The 18,172-nt window shown below is 33.2% G+C and overlaps 1 protein-coding gene across 2 annotated transcripts in view; it reads right to left on the reverse strand.

Moving 5' to 3' along the window:
- MYT1L (myelin transcription factor 1 like) overlaps window positions 1-18,172 on the reverse strand; it is a 660,434-nt gene that overhangs the window by 177,746 nt on the left and 464,516 nt on the right. The gene's annotated exons all lie outside the window — the stretch shown is intronic.

The raw sequence follows: 18,172 nt of genomic DNA on the forward strand, positions 1-18,172 counted from the left end.
ATTAGGTTCACGAATTCATTCACTTCCTTAAACTATTTGGGAAACTGGTTTCTTTTTTTCTTTCTTTTTTAAAAATTCAGATTCCAGGACTCAAACAAAATCCTACTATTTTAATATGAAAATTTGTATAATGAAACAATATTTTTAAAACCATCATGATCACTAAACATTACACAGTTCAATTCAATTCAACAAAACATTTATTCAGTGTCAACTATGTTTAGATGCCAAAATAGCATAATTGGTGGTTGGAAAGGCATCTTTAGAACCAGGATAAGCCCATATCAGTACTTGCCATATACTGGGCTATATGACCACAGATAAGTCACTCAATCTCTTAGTTTTCCAGTCAGCTCCAAGACTATAAGTCACTTACAGATCCCAGGTGGAGGAAATTTTTAATAATGTGAGTCACCTATTTTGATTAAATCACAAGATTGTACTTAAAAAAAAATCATAACTCCCAATGACTATTTATTGATCTTTTCCCCTCTGAAAATTATTTTTAATAATATGGGGGGAAATTAATTCTATGTTTAAATCCATTTTTTTTTAGAGTTTGGTTCAGTCAAACCAGGTGCCAAATTCAAGTGTTAAATCTTCTTTTTTTATTATGTCAAGTATAAAACAAGTTTTATTTATTGGCATGTTTGTGAAGTGAGGGTTGTTGGCATTAACACTTTCAGTTAACTAAGGGTGTGTTCACATTACTTCTGCTCTTCCCTTTAATGCTTTTTTTGTTCTTTATGTTTAGAATTGTAAATCATAGAATGAGCAGTCTCTTAATACATAAATGAATCACTCAGTTTGGGAATGAGATTTTTTTCACTCAGAAAACGAGCAAACAAACAAACCAAAATCAGAAAATCTTATAATAATCCTGTTAATCAAGGTGTATTGAATCTCAAAGTTATTTGTCTCTTGCACCTCATTTCACACATCTATCTAAACATGAGTAAATTAAGCTCAATTATTTAAAATTCACAAGACAACCAAAAGTAGAAATGACATTTTTCTAGATCATCCTCATCAGTCCACACCTTTCTCTTAGAGGGGTAGAAGTATCCTCTAAGAGCAGTGAGAAGAAAAAAAAGTTGGCCAATGTAGTTATTTAACAAGGTAGTGAAAGAACTAATCTCAGAAATAAGCTTATAACATTTACCTAGTTTAGAGATGTAGGAGCAGAAGTAGATTGCAATTTAAAAATTTTTGAAATTCTAAAAGTTATATTCTCCTCTCAATTCATGCACTTTAGTTTTGGATGCGTGGGCTGTGGTTTTGGGGTACCCCTTATGTTAAGCAGCTTGTGCCACGTCCATGCAGCATTTCTTGTCTCTCTGTTTTCTGAATTCTTCTCTGATGTAAAGTTGGTGGAGGCTTTTAAGCCCCAGATTACGGTGCCTATAAAGAATCTACAGGAAGAAGGATCTGAAAGATGTGATTCATGATCACTCAAAACACATACATAGTCTTGAATCAATGGAAAGTTGAGTTAATGAATAAAATAAAATAATATTGAAGTTTTTGCTTTCACATTTCCTTCACAGATCTTAGAGTTGGAGAAGACCTCAATGGATGTTTCACTGCTCCCAATTTTGCCTTTGGGAACCAAATAGAACAAATCTAAGCCTTATTCCACCATATAGCTTTTCAGATACTTGATAGCTGTCATATTCTCCCTCAAGTCTTCCCTCCCCCAAGTTTTTTTTTATTTTTATCCAGGTCAAAAATCTTTAGTTTCTACATCAGATTTTATATATGAACTCAAGTGCCTCCCTATCCTGATTTTTCCTTCTCTGGACATTCTCCAATTGGTATTACCCTTTGTAAAATATAGTTCTCAGAGCTTCCCACAATGTTCTAGATGTGCTTAGAACAAGTCAGAGTACAGCAGGGCAATTAAATTATTCCTAAATGAGGTGTCCCATTTATTATGCTCAAACAATGCAATAGCTTCCTGGTCTCTTCTTTTCCCAAACATATAAGAGAAGAAAAATGCTTAGATTAGTAATGTGACAAATAGCCCACTCCTCTCCACCTAAAGACCACAGCAAACACAAAATAATTGTTTTCAGGTTGCTAAAACTGAAAATATTCATACTGCATTTGGGATATACTGCAGGTACTATCTTTAGGGTTATTACTCCAGAAATATAGAATCCAACAAGGTGGTAAAATGATTACATAGCAAGAGAAAAGGATTGTAGATTGACAAATAAAGCACTAATACTTGTTTCTTATACAATAACTCAAACAAGACATTTAGCATGTTGGCTAGATCCACTGTGGAAGATTCTGGAATGACTTGAACAAGAACTCTTCAGGATAAGAAAGTGTGGATGGTCCTGAAAAGGATACACTTAAGAATCTACTTATGCATTGAACTAATGTTTTAATCTTCTTCTTAACCTTATTTTTCCTGGTTATATCTTTTAATCCCCTAGACTCCAGACTTTGATATCATCTTTGGTTCTGCCACGTTATGTTTTCTACGACCAAAATAAAGTCTAAGTGTTCTTCCTTCATTTCCTCACTACCGTAACTTCCAACCAGGTATGCATTGTCTCCCCTATGGAGCAATATAAGCAGAACTCTGTTACATGCTCTACTTCAGTTTTCCCAAAAGAATTAAAAAATAAATATTAACCAATGCTTTTCAATTATTGAAGATTAGAAGATATAGTAATGAAAGAGAAATGGATATTTGTAACAGAAGTTACAAGTTATAGCCACTGGCATATTTTTCAAGATTTTACCAAAGTACTAGAAAGAATTAGGTTGGCTGTGAAGAAGGGTAGTTATAGGGGAGGAAAAAAATTTTAAAAACTGCAAATGCAAGTCATTTCATCTTCAGCTAACAAAAGCTTGATTCCTGCCATCTGAACTATCATGACTGACGGCAGTTGATATATGAATGGCTGGTGGAAATGACATACGTGGCTCTAAATCCTTACAGGCTAATAGATTTTCTGAACCTACCTGTATTTAACTATTTCATAAATACATTTGCTACAAAGTCAACTCTTAATTATCTGGGCTAATGGAGGGGAACAATCAGTCAGTCAGTCAACAACCAATTACCTACTGTGCATCAGGAATTGTCTTCATAGCTCAGAAATCCTTTGTGTTTATTCTGGAATAAACTCAACAGTTTTATTTTCTTTCAGGTGATTTGCCTTCTTCTTTATGTTTTCTGAGGCTAATAATAACACGAATCTCCTTTCTTGAACACATAGGGTCTGACAGTGGTGATGGGTAAAAAAATTGTTGTAGACTGTGACAGCCTGGGATTAAACATTTACTTGAGTTAAACACAAAATCCAATTGCTTATAATCAAAGTTTTATTCTACTTTTTGGTATGTTGATTTTTCAGCCAAACCATCAACATATATTTGTAGTGATATAGTACTTAATAAGATAGTGAATGAATTGATCCAACCAATCTAAAAAAAAAAATCTAGAATTATTGGAAAAGGATAACTGAAATGTTTATATTCCTCAACCTCAGGGAGTCCACTGCTAGGCATTTAGTGTAGAGGTCAAAGACAGAAATAAAGGTACCATATATGCTGAAATATTCATATCAGCACTTTTGTGGTAGCAAAGACCTGGAAACAATTAGTTGAGGAATGGTAAAACAGATTATGGGGCATGATAATAATGGAATATTGTGTCATATGGAATAAATATAAGAAATTTAGAGAGCCATAGAATACTTTTATGAATTGATATAAAACAAAGAAAGCCATACCTAGAAAGCTGTATTAAAAGGATTATGACAATGTAAGTAAAAAAAAAAAAGACCCAAGTCAATAAAATAAAACTTTATACTATGAAATGATTGCCAACCAAGAGAAGATGAAAGAATGCACATTTCTCCTTTCACTGGAAAGGTAGAAGAATATAGATGAGTAATGCTGCCTATGGTCTCAATCATGATTCATGTATTAATTGGTTCTAACTTCTCTTTGGTGCATGGGAAAGTTTATTGGATAGAAGCATATATTTAATCATGAACATGACAAAAAAGCAAAAGTCATCAATAAATTTTTAAAGAAAAAAAAAAGAAAATATAAGTCATCCAAAATGAATTATGCCAATTTGCCTTTTTACTATAGCACATTTCTCAGTGTACTAATTTTTCTTTATATTAAGGTAGTCTGGTAAAATGGGAAGAAAACTGGCTCTTGAATTTGAGGGTATGAGTTCTGATCCTGCTTTTGGTATGTAATTCCTCTGTGATCATGGGTAAGTCATCTTACCTCCCTGGCTCTCAGGTTCTTCATCTGTAAGATAAGGATGTTGGACTAGATGGCCTCCAAGGTCTCTTTCAACTCTTTAGCCTTTGTTAAGCATGTGTTCTCAGTCTTAGCCCTTCTCACTTCTAATTCCTTATTCCATCATTTATTGTCTCTCTTACCTCTTTGGTCTTCCTCTTGTATTATTTCTTTCTATTCTATCTGCAAAAAGGTCATAGAATTTTGAAATTTTAAAAACACACACAAACCCACCCAAAAGCCTTAATTCCTCTTTATCCAAGATTAAGACAAGCAAGATTAAGATAAACTCTGGCTTTAATAGACAGAGTTAACTATGGCCTCAGCAGTAAGGAGAAGGGAAGGAAAGCATTTATTAAGTGCCTTCTATGTATCAAGTATTGTGCTAAGTGCTTTACAGATATTATCATTGAGACAGGGTACAGAGACCCATGATTAAAATACTTCTTTAAATGATTATATTTTAAGGAAACAGGGCAGGTCAAAGAGATGGAGTGAATAATGAAAACAATAATATAACAAGAAGGAATACTAATGTGAGAAAATATAAGAATTTAGAAGGAAAAAGAAGTATAGAGAATATCTGAGTAAAAGATTAATGGGAGGAAAAAAGAAGAAATAGTTGAGGAGTTCAAGAAACATAAAAAACCTGGAACAGAGGTACAATATAGTAGCTTTGGGGTACTCTATCCACACATCTGTTAAAGCTCTCTGTTGTCTAAATGAGAACAGATTTTTCAATATGTAGAGGAACCAACAAGGAAAACTTCTATTCTGGATCTGATTCATTAAAGCAATGAGGAACTGGTTGCGAGTTAGAAATAATGGCTATTTTGTATATAGAAGGGAAGAAGTGACTACTCCCTTCAAAAGTTTGTGACAAAAAAAGAAGAGGGAAATTGGATATGGTCTAAAATGCTTCCTTGTTCTGGGAGAATAGATTTTAAATTGTTCAGAGAAAAAATAGTGAAGATACCATGGCCTAAAATGCTACAGAGGAAGACAGCCTAGGAGAAATGGGAAACTCTCAAAAATGAAAATTTTAAGTCATACCACAAAGGGAAATAATTCTGATGCAGAAGGGAAAAAAAATGGGACATGTCTGATGAGACTGATGTATTTGCACAGAGAATTCACCAATCAAATTAGATTCTAAAAAAACTACACATACATATTCATAGAAGATAGAAGCAAGGGCAAACCAGAGAGAATGAATCTAATAGTGGAGCAGTGTCCTGAAAAATAGTGCCAGGAGTCCTAAAGCTCAGAGTGAGTGGAAGCTGGTAAAGAGGAAAGTTAGAGATCACAAGATTGTGTTTATATTTTATTTCTTAGCTAGATTGGAAGATCACAGAATAGGTGATATCATTTGTGATGGATAAATGGTGGTAATAGACCACAGGGAAGGCAAAGCTGCTCAGATCTTTGTTTCTGTTTTCTCTGCCATGAACATTGATTTTCACATTAGAAATGACAGAATAAAATAGTTAAAAGAGAATTTATAGCTGAGATATGGAGGGGGAATAGTAAAAAAAATTCCTAGCCATGTTTGATGAAATCAAGTCACTTGGCCCAGATTAACTACATTTGTAGATTCTGAAAGAATTGGTAGATATGATAGCTGAGTGACTGTTAATGCTTTTGAATGTAGAGAAAGGGAGAGTTACTATGGAAATGGAAAAGAGCAATATATAGTACTGTCTGTAGCATTTATAAAATATAGGCTAGTGAGCTTGAATTTAATTCCTGAGAAATTTCTAGATTGGATCATTAACAAAGTGAAAGGGAAACTATGGTTATCAGCATAGCTTTAAAGAGGAGTAGGTCATGTTGGACTATTTTGACAGTTCTGGAAAATTAATTAATGCCTGCTATATGTTACCTTGTTATTCAGTTGTTACATTTGTGCTGTACATACATTCCTATGATCTCAATTGAAGTTTTCTGGGAAAAGACAATAAAGTAGTTTACCATTTTCTTCTCTAGCTTATTTTATAGATGAGAAACTGAGGCTTCCACTACCAAAATACCTCATATGTTACCTAGATTTTTTGAAAGGATTTGATAACATATCTCCTAATCTCTTTTTTGAAAGGGCAACCTAAGCAGTGCAATGGATAAAATGCCTCAACTTTCTGAGTTCAAATATGGTCTCACTTAACCCTGGGAAAATCACTTAACCCTATTTGCCTCATTTCCTTAAAATGAACTGGAGAAGAAAACAGCAAATAACTCCAGTATTTTTGCTAAGAAAATCCCAAATGGAGTCACAAAGAGACATAATTGAAAAATGACCAAATAGCTACATCTTATCCTAACTAGACTACATTTGGAGGACTGTGATAAATTCTGAGTATCATAAATAAGGAAAGACATTGATAAGATAAATATTTTCTAGAGAGCAGCCCACATAGTGAGCCTTGATTTTATTTCATATGAAATTTTTTGAAAGGAATTGGGTACGTTTAATTTAGAGAAGAAAAGACTCAGGGTGGTTGTTTCATGTATATGAAGAGTGCCTTTTTTTTTTTTTTTTTTTTTTTTTTTTTTTTTTTTTTTTTGAAATAGGGATTATAACTGTTCTCTAGTCTCAGAGGGAAGAACTAGGCAAGTGGATATTACAAAGCATCAATTTTGGGCTTTAAGGGGAAAACTTCCTCACAATCAGAACTCTACAAAAATGGAACAAGCAGCTTCAGAAGACAATAGATTTCTTTTAACTGGACATCTTTGAATGGAAGTGATGTTGCCTTTTGGGATTTGTTATAATGGGTGCTCCTTTTCAGGATGAATTGGACTAGGTAACTGTGAGTTCTCTTCTTCCATTTCTGAAATCCTGTTCATCTCTCTTTTCTCTCTTCATTTTATTGAAAGTCTCCCTTTAACTGCCATTATTTGTTCAACATTCACTCTCTTCAGTCTAAAGACTCATTAGGGACTACAGAATCTCAGAATTAGAATATATCTTAGAGGTCATCTAGCTGAACCCTAACTAAATGAGAGTTTCCTTATGAACAAACCAACAGTAATCAAAGAAAGGAATTTTTTCAAACTTTAAAGAGCTCTGTGAAAATACTAGCTATTACCATTATGTTGGTGGTATGGAATAAATTTTTAATAATTATTTTTCAATATATGTAATTGGATTTTAAATAGTATATCTTTAAGAAATTATAACTGACAAACATTTTAAAGGTTTCTAGATTTTTAAAATGGCTAATTGAGTTGGATGTATTTGTTTAAATTAGATCAATTAAAACCTATTTTCTTATATAGGCCTATTTTCTCTATTCACAAAAATATAAAAGATCAGTTGAGGAAAACTGTGGCTTGCAGTCTCATACCAGACACCATGATCCTTGTGAATCAATAGTAAACTTATTCAATCTCCTTTTGCTAACCTTTCCACTGTTAGCAATGAGAATATTACTCTCTTGAAGAGCAGCAAAACTGCAATTTGTATCTGGGCCCTGCTATGTCCTACTTGTGTGAACTTCGGCAAGAAATTTTGCTTCTATGGATATTAGGTTCTTCATCTGTAGAATGAAAGACTTAGGCCAGATGGTTTTCAAGATCCCTTTCAGCTCAAAATCTATGTGATCTTTTGGCCCTAGTTCTCTTTCTCTCACATTTATTCCATCTGATACTGATCAATGAAATGTAGCTTTCCTCTAATCACTCACTTCTCTTGGATCTCTCCTTACAGCTTGGGACTATCTCATCCCATTCCCAACACACAGAAGGAGGAAGAGCTAGCATTTATCTTGTTCCCCAGTGCCATACTCAATAACCATTCAGCCTTTTACACATAGCATCGTCCTATCAAATATCTTAGCCTTCACTCCCTCAGTTTGCTTAGTTACTTAGACATCTGCCTCAACTGATCTTTAATCACATATAAGAGTGATTCTACCTTAGACTTCTCACCCCCAAGTATATTTGAGGCTAGTTTCAGAGTTCCTAGTTAGAGCTCCTAGATCTACCTGGCTAGAAAACATTTTTTTCCCCCCTAGAATATTTTTTTATTACATTATAATCCAGAAAAATTCTCTAGGTTATCAGTTTATTTTTCCTAAAACCTAGTACTCAGAATTGAACACACTGCTTCAGATATAATCTGACATATTATATAATGGGACAATAATTTTTCTTACTTTGGACACTGTGTTTAGGCTTTTTATTTTGGCTACTCTCTTGTACTGCTGCTTTCTATTGAACTTACAGGGAATTAAACTACTTTTCTGGAAAGTTTGGCAGTGAAGATAAAGAGGGGGGGTTGGAAATAGTTTTGGGCCTGTGGTAAGATTTTAGAGAAGCTTTTTAAAGGACTGCCCTGATCATTTTAAAATATATTTTTAAAATGAAAGTTAATTTTTAATTACATATTTGAAAATGTTTGTAGATTTAGAAGTGATCAGGGGAGACCTTGCTATACAAAAATCAGGTTTAGACAAAGTCAGATTATAGATAGATACCAGGACAAAACATCAGAATTCTAATTGGTAGGAACTTAGCCATCAAATAAAGTCCTCTTTAAATGCCTTATCATAGAATCATGATAATTCTTCATTCTCAAAGACTTTGTAATAAGAGTATAAACTCTAACAGGCCCTAATTAGTTGGATAGACTCTAAGGTTGATCCTCGTATTCTTTCTCTTATAGCCAGCATATATATGTAAGAAGGACTTATGGTTGGATGGTTGGATTCTAAGGGGCCATGGGAATGCATGTACCAGATTGAAAAAAATGACTATCTTTCCTTTATGCCCCCCTTCAGCTTTTTCAGTGACTGTACCGTGGTGATAATAAAGAATATAGAGGATGCTAAAAATCTCATAGTTCTTAATCTACAAACAGTATTTTAACTGTCGATAGTCTTAATGTATGACCTTTACCAAGGTATAGACTGTTGTTTGATATGCCAGTAGAGGAATTGAATAAAATTGTAAGATACTTTTCTATAAATAACATAAGAAGGGAAAAAAAAGGTATTTCTAAGGAGAAACAAAAAGGTACTAATGTAGTTGTATAACATAGGCATCAAGAGTCATTATTTCATAGGATACTTGGTCTTTTCACCTTGCAGTGCTTATGATAAGTGTAAGCAAGGAAATAACCATAAAATAATTATAACAAAATTATAATTATAATGATATATTGTTATAATTATAGATTACAATATATATTTATAATAAAATAATAATAAAATAATTTCACTGTCATAGACAATAAAGTAGAAAAAATGATGATGAGTAGGGATGGTGATAATGAAGATAGTTTTGGTAATGATGGTTGCATATTCACCCACATTTAACCTTGAAGTACATACACACACACACACACACACACACACACACACACATATATATATATATATATGATCTTATTTGAGATGTGATATTTAATGTAACAGAATCTTCCAAACTAAGTCAACACAGTCACTCAGTCACCAAATAATAAGAACCTACTTTGTGCTTGGTGATGTAATTGAAAAGGTTTGTGTAGGAAAGGGTTATCTGTTTTGAAAACTGTGGTTCAGGATCAAGAAATATGAGATCAAAAGTCTGCAGACAATTCTGAAGCTTCTTTCCTGTATAAAGGATCATGAATATGTCTTTTCAAGAAGAGAGTTGAAAGACACTGTAGGTGATGAGCTCTGATCAACATTGGAACAAAAGAAGGAAGGAAAAAAAAAACCAATATAAAAAAAGGAAAAAAAGGAAGGAAGATAGAAAAGCAAATTGACCATAAGCAAATTGACCATACAATAATAAACAGGAAATGACTAGTCACCAACATTTATTTCAGAATCATCTATCTATGTGCAGTCAGCTCTTCCACTGGCTAAAGCAAAGGTAAAAATCAATACTAAATTAAAAGAAAGGATAAAGTAGACATTGCATGTGATCAGAATAGCTACAATCTGACATGTTTAAACAAGTTATCAACTTGAAAAATGGGTAATAGACAAAGGAGACATTGATTATGATTATAATGATTTCTCAAGGAAATTAAATTAGTACAAAAAAGTTGTTATTTGCATTATAATGATGTCAGACAGAATCATATAGTGACATGGGTGCTAGACTTGAATTTGGGTTCAAATTCTGATTTTACAACATACTAACTCTGTTATCATGTATAAGTTATTTTACATGTGGTGGGCAATTTTCCTCATCTGTAAATTGTAGATAGTAATTCTTTCAGTACTAGTCTCACAGACTGGTTGTGAGACTTAAAAGAGATAATATATGTAAAAGAATTTTGAAACCTCAGAACTTAATGTCAGTTAACATTATTATTATTATTTCAAGGGGGAGTATGAATGGATACAATAATTACCTTAGAGAATACATGATCTCTTGCTAGGAATAGAGACCAGGAAGCCATAGTTAGTAACAGTTTAGAGCATAAACTCATTTGAAAAAACATTACAAAGAAAGCAGGTAGATGGGTCTGCTTATGAGCAGGATCAATCCACAAAACAGTGAAGAACAGCTAAAGAGAAAATGAGCCTACAGACAGTTTGGCATAAGATCCAGCTAAACTAGATTATTCTAAGAGCATTGGTAGATGAAACTGAAAATAGGATAGCAAATAGATATTAAATAGAACAGATCTGCTGTGTCAGCATTTCTATTGTGCTATAGTCTTATTAACAACAATATTTTAATTACTATGCTTAGAATCTACTAACTGATATCCAAGACACTGTGAGCAAGCAGCTATTTGAATTAGAAATTTCTTCACTCTTTAGCTCAGAATCTTTATGTGAGCTCAGATTCTCTCTCTTAAATGGTTGGAAGAACCACTTTAAAATTTCTAGAATGTTTTCAAGAATAAGAGAAAATATAATTTGCTTTTAATGAAAAGACCATTGACCTGGTAGTCAACGAACTTGTGTTTTAACTAGTTGTGTCCAACCTAAATTTTCTTTCTAAATTCTTTGAATACATGACGATTATAACGGTAAGATTTAGTGCAATGTAGACAACAGGGAAATGACCATATTCTCAATTTTCATTCAATATTTAATATTCTCAAATGAAGCTGTGGAGATGAGGTGTTAGAAATCAGTGCTAGGGGAGATATAATTTTAAAGTTATTTAAGAGTCATTTTTAAAGATTTCTCAAAGAGATTAAAAGTAAAACTGTTCAAAGAAGACATTTTAATTTTTTAAGTGACCTGGAATTGTTTGGCAATTACTAACCCATATTCCATATTTTCTAATCTATGTAAAAGCTCTTTGAGGATTTCTTTGACAAAAGCATCAAAAAGGAACAGAAAGCCTTCTGCAATTGTTGGGTACTACAGCAGGTATTTCCATAATTCTACAATTAAAGAATTTAGAGAATATAAGATCCTAGAGTTTGTATCTTTTTTTCTGGTCCCTTGATTTCAAAAATTGACTCAGTGGAACCAACTGCAGCATTAAGCACTTTCTTTTTTAAAGAAAAGCTTTCTCATATATATATATATAAATTATGCAAAATTTTATGACAGCTTGGACTGCCAGCATAATAAATCAATAATTGGCTGAATAGTACCATTAAGCAAAACATAAACTGGGACACACAAGCTCACCTAAGTTTGGAAAGTACCCTGAGCAGACAACCAAAAAAAATCCCTATTGATAGTGAAATTCTCAGTTCACAGATGGCATTGCATTCATTTTGAGTCCTAGAACATTATAAAATCTCTAAAATGAAATCTACAGTCACTTGACAGAGACTGGCTTAGGCATCCACATTAGAAAAACAAACCAAAAATGTCAAAAGCCTAGATTATGACATAAAGCTAGATGGGTAAGCTCACTGTGTCAACTTCTCATTATAAGTATTTTGTAGAGGTGCTTTAGATAGATAGTGAGTTGGACCTAAAACAATAGGATAAGGAAGAACTGGCTAGGAAACTGTAGCATTTTCAATGCTTGCAAGTTGCTCATTCCCACAGAGATCTATCTTTTTCTAAACACTAGTAATTTCTAAATACTAGAGATGACTAGGTATGACATATGGAATAATTTGCAGGATCTTATGAGAATCAAAATTGCAAGTGACCCAAAGGGCAATGGAAAGATACACAGTGTGTATAAATAAACTTATTACCAACAATGTCTTGTGTGAAAGAAGCTGCATCAAAGGCATCCTCAAGGACATGTATGACCAGAAAAGAAAGTAGACTTGCCATATATCAAAAGTGATGAATGGCTTATGTGCTGTGCTGTTATCCATGAAATATGACCAAGTGAAGGCCTTTAGCATGTTGGTTATATCATGGATGCACTGAAAAGGCAGAATAAGCATGAAACATTTAGAATCCTTTCAGTATTTATCTTGAAAGCAATTATTTGGTCCATGTCATTTCATAAAACTTAGAAGAACAATTGAGAATATGGTCATTTCCCTGTTGTCTACATTGCACTAAATCTTACCGTTATAATTGTCATGGATTCAAAGAATTTAGAAAGAAAATTTAGGTTGGACACAGCTAGTTAAAACACAGGTTCGCTGACTACCAGGTCAATGGTCTTTTCATTAAAAGCAAATTATATTTTCTCTTATTCTTGAAAACATTCTAGAAATTTTAAAGTGGTTCTTCCAACCATTTAAGAGAGAGAATCTGAGCTCACATAAAGATTCTGAGCTAAAGAGTGAAGAAATTTCTAGTTCAAAGCAAAAAAAAAAAACAAAAAAAACAAAAAAACAAAGCAATTTATTTTGCTTTTGATGCCATCCAAATTGAAAAAAGAAGAAGCAGGGGGTGGAATCATGAGTAGCCTGACAATTACCTGGAGGGCTACTAGCCATGTGCTTAATGCCTTGAACATAGTAAGCATTTTATGAGTTTGTGGAGTTGAATTGTTTTTATTTCAAAGACATTGAGAAGGATCCCTATGCCAAAACAAAACAAAATAAAACAAAACATGCACACACACATGCATACACAAACACATAATCTTCCTCTTAACAAAACCAAAAATCTTTCTGCCACTTATTAACTGATTCCAAAAGTCCTTTAAATTGGGACACATCCCTTTATATTTTATAATTAGAAATAAGGATACAAAATGTAAATAGCCTTATATATATATTCATAAGTAAATTGACATCATAAATTCATCCTATAGTTTCAATACCTGTATTCTTTAATGTGAGCTCTGCCCTCTCACAATGTTCCTTAGAACCACTTTTTTGATATTTATACTAGAATCTGTGCGAAAACTCTAGGATCCCACAGAATAGGAATTAGTGTAGAATGTATGATGACAATTTTGGCTACGTAAGTGGTGTTATCTTTAGGAAATCCAGGAGATGGCAGTCCAGTGGTGATTCATAAAGTCTCCAGAGTGGATGCTGAAGTAGATGCTCTTTTCCCTGATACTTTTATAGTTGTTGTTGTTGTTGGGTTTTTTTTTTTTTCCCTGTAAGATTATGTGACTGTGGTGTAACTGGAGACATTCCTCTTCCCCTGCAGTAAATTATGCTGGACATGAGCAGATGGTATTTAACCTCACTCATTTTTCTATATTCCTGAATTATTTAGTGTTAGTGATTATGTAGTTTTAATATCACCCACTATCAACAAACATTTCTTCATTGCCTGTAATAAACAGAGCAGTATGCTATGCTCTAGGGAGACAAAAAGGTCCTTTTCCTTTTCCTTTTTTTTTTTTTTTTTTTGTGGTCCTGTGATTCATCAGGAACTCCCAGTTTGGTAAACCCTATATCAATCATCTCAGTAACTAATCTGAAATTTTAATCTTAGAGAATGGCTTGCTCCTAGATATAAAACTAGCATGGATGCTAGGTGGCATAGTAGATAAAACTTCTGTCCTAGAATCAGAAAGATTCATCTTCTTGAGTTCAAATCTGGTCTCAGACACTTACTACTCAGGTGATTCTGGGCAAGTTACTTAACCCTGTTTGTCTCATTTTCCTCACCTGTAAAACAAGTTGGAGAAGGAAAGTCACGAAGAACCAGACACGCCTGAAACTCAAGAAGAATACCCAGCAACTATGTGTCATATCAATTATTTAAAACTTAGAAATCACTGGGTCCAATCCCTTCACTTAATAGATAAAGAAACTCAGTCCCAACAAGGTTAAGTAATTTGCCAAAAATTATGCAAGTAATAATTAGCAGAGCTAAGAATTGATTCCAAGTTCCCTCACTAAATTGAATGTATTTGTTCTCTCACTGTTCCAAAGCTTGAACAAAAGGTTTCCTGACTGCACTCTTGACCATGCTATATAGTCTTTCTCTGCTGGACCCTTGAGTGGTTCATAATCCAGTCTGGAGATAGGCATGAAGAAAACAAAATAAATCATAGGATATCAGGGTTGAAAGAGAGTTTAGAAGTCACTTATTCTAAGCAACAAATTCTGTCTACAACATCTCCAACAAGCAGTCACCTAACATGTTTAAAGACTTTTGGTATTGAAGAAATTACCTCTTTACAATCCATTCCATTTAATTTCCCACACTTTTGTTAATATTATTTTATGTTTAATTGAAATCAAATTTGTAGTAACTTTATCCATTGGTCCTTCTAAAGCTGAGGAAATCAGATCCAAATTCTTTTTCCCACATGGCAACCCTTCAAAAATTCATACATACTTAATTTCATCTACTCTTATCCCTTTGCTTTTTTTTTTTTTAAGAGTTAAAAACAATTGAATAGAAATGTATTTTCTTTCCTTCTTATTCCCACTTAAATCACTACTAATTAAGAGAATGCAAATTAAATCAATTTTCCCTTTACTTCTCACTACTTTCTTCCCTCAATACTCCTAGATTTTCAGTATTTGCAGGTCTCAACGCTACCCTACTGTGTAATAGGTAATACTATGGTGTACAGAGCCCCATTATATAGTTTTCATGGCATGTAGAGGGCCTGTATACTTAAAACAAGATGTTAACTCAGTGGAATTGATGAAATCAGAGTTCTCTAGTTCACATATATACTTAGTACTTAGTATGGTGATGTAATGGTTCTCTAGTTCATACATACTCAGTATACTGTAATGATGTAATTACAATAAGGTATATAAGGGCTAAGAAGGACTGCAAGATAGACATTCTATCTTTGACCAGCCTTGTGGTGACTCTTATGCCTCCTGTACTAAGATCAAAACTGGGCTAAAATAAAGAATCTAGACTCTATTCTTAAGACCATTCTCATGGTGTCTATCCTGGTGAGACCAATACCTGTCTGAAGGACCTCCAGAAAGTCAGCCCGAACATTACAATGGTATTCTCAAATATACTATCTTCACTCTTACATAATGCCTGAATACATTCTACTGATTGATACCACATATGGCCATCTCAGTTATTGTTTTCCTTTTACTTACTGCTAATAAACACCATGAAGTTGATTTGGCTGAATTAGAGGCAATCATCCTAAATATTTTCCCAGGCTTCATTGTCAGTTGTGTGTAGCTTCTTGTGATTAGTTTTGGACTTTATTCCCATTGCCTAAAATGTCTATATATCTAACTATTTGACTTACTTAGCAGCCAATAGAATCAGTCTCTTCAATTTGTATTCTTTTGCTCTATTCCTTTGCATTTGCTGTTATCTTAGGTCTTCTGACTCTATAAATCAATCTTTTATGTGGAACAGTAACAAAGCTTCCCTAAAATCCAGATAAATTATCTATGACCTCTCTCTACTACCTATGACTGATTCTTTGCTGTTCTCAGAACAAAGGCAAGGTCCACATTTGCTAGGCATAATTTTCCCTTTATAAATACATCATGATTATTCCTTACTAAATTATGCATTTCTGAAATGGTTAGTAATATTGGCTCTAGTCACTGAGTTTAATAACTTCTTTATAACTGAAGTGAGGGTTAAAGATCTGACATTTCCTGGATTTTTCCTTAGTCCAAATTTCCTTTCAAGTATATTGATTGTCTAAAATAATAACAGCACTCAGGCTTTGTCTAATGGTTGTATTCTGAAAGAGATTTAACAACACTGATCAAATTATATAGTGTCTATTAGAAGAAAGATAGCCTTGGGAAACTGAGGCATGGTGAGAATTAGCTTCATTAAGGCTACCCTTACATATTATCAGAGTATTTTCAAGTATTTCTCTGGGTATAAGTTGAGGGGGTCCAGAAATTCTATCATTATTCATGAATTCCCTTGTATTCACTTTTATGCAGTTCAACATAATTTAGTTCTATTGTCTAGTGGAGAAGATACTCCTCTAATATTGGTGATATAGAGATGGAAAAAAAAATGACATAGTTCTTACCATCATGCCTTATAATTTAATGTGTTTATTAAGGACACACGTAGGCTTATAAGAACACAGATTTAGAAGTATAAAGGATTTTAAGGAGATTAAGTCCAAATGTTTCATTTTATAGATGAAAAAACCAAGTCCTACGTAGGTAAAATGACTTTGTTCAAATTATACAAGGAGTCAATAATAGTGCCAGGACTAAATTGAAGCCACTTGACTCTAAATGCATTATTCTTTCCATAGTACTTTGTTATACATAGATTAAAAATTATAGGATAGAATGAGAGAAAAAACAGAAAGTAAAGAGACAAAATACTCTAAGAAAGTTGAGGGAAAAAGAGAAGGAAAAGATGATTTTAGAAGGAAAAGATAGATATGGAGAACTTTATAGAGGAGATAGATTCTGAATCGGGCCATAAAGGAAGTTGATTTTAATTGGTAGAGAAATAGGAGTACCAGGAAACAGCCAGATAGCTAAGAACAGGGTATAGTTAATAGCCCATATAGGCCAAAAGTACTTGAAGGATAGAAAGATAAAATAAGGATAGAAAAGTAAATTAGAAATAGGTTATAGAAGACTTCTAATTGTTCTTCATTCATTTTCAGTGATATCTGTCTCTTTGTGACACCCCATTTGCATTTTGTTTGCTTACTTGTTTGTTTGTTTGATAGCTGAGTGGTTTGTTCTTTCTCCAGGTGATTTTACACATGAAGAAATTGAGGCAAATAGAATTATATAACTTGCCTAAGGTCATACAACTAGCAAATCCAATTTGAACTAAAAAGGAAGATTAGGCTTCCTGACCCTGGGCCCAGTGGAATGAGGAATTTGTACTTTTTCCTAAAGGCATTCAAGAACCTTTAAAAACTTTTTGTTTTTGGAGTGACATGGTAACTCCATTAGAATGATGATAATGGCAACTCTGCAAAGTATGCATTGAAGGGTTGCAGAAAGAAAAGTCAAGGCTGAGAGAAGGATGTAGCAAAAGTCCAGGTAATAAAGAACTAAACTAAGACAATGTGGGAGATGGGGCAGGAATGAAGGGATAGAGTGAAAAGTATAGGCAAGAGAAAATCCATAATATTTGGCAAGTGATTGGATATTATAGTAGGATGAGAAAGAGGAGGTTAGATGGCTCAGAGATTTTCATCCTGAGTGACTGGTGATATTATTAGCAGAAAGATGAATCAGGGTTAGTTTAAAGGAAGAAGATAATGAATTCAGTTTTAGACACATTGATTTTGAGGTGCTTAATAGCATATCTAGGTGGAAATATCTAGGAGGTAGTTAGAAATATGAGTTGTGAAGAAATTTTAAAGTTAAAAAAAATCCATTCAAAATAATTCCAGACAAGATAAAATAAAATGGGCATGCACCTGCCAAAACAAAGCCAGAAATCATATAACCATATTATTAAAAAAAACTTTTTAATGCAAATAAAATCAGATTTAAATAATTGGAGAAATATTAATTGTTTATGGGTAGGCAGAGCCAACAAAATATAATGACAATTTTACCTAAACTAATTTATATATTTAATATTATCCCAATTCAATTACCAAAAATTATTTAATGAATGAGAAAAAAATGACAAAATTCATTTTAAATAAGTCAAGAACTTCAAAGGAACTA

The sequence above is a fragment of the Sarcophilus harrisii genome, chromosome 2 (genome assembly GCF_902635505.1).
Source record: "Sarcophilus harrisii chromosome 2, mSarHar1.11, whole genome shotgun sequence".
NCBI lineage: Eukaryota > Metazoa > Chordata > Mammalia > Dasyuromorphia > Dasyuridae > Sarcophilus > Sarcophilus harrisii.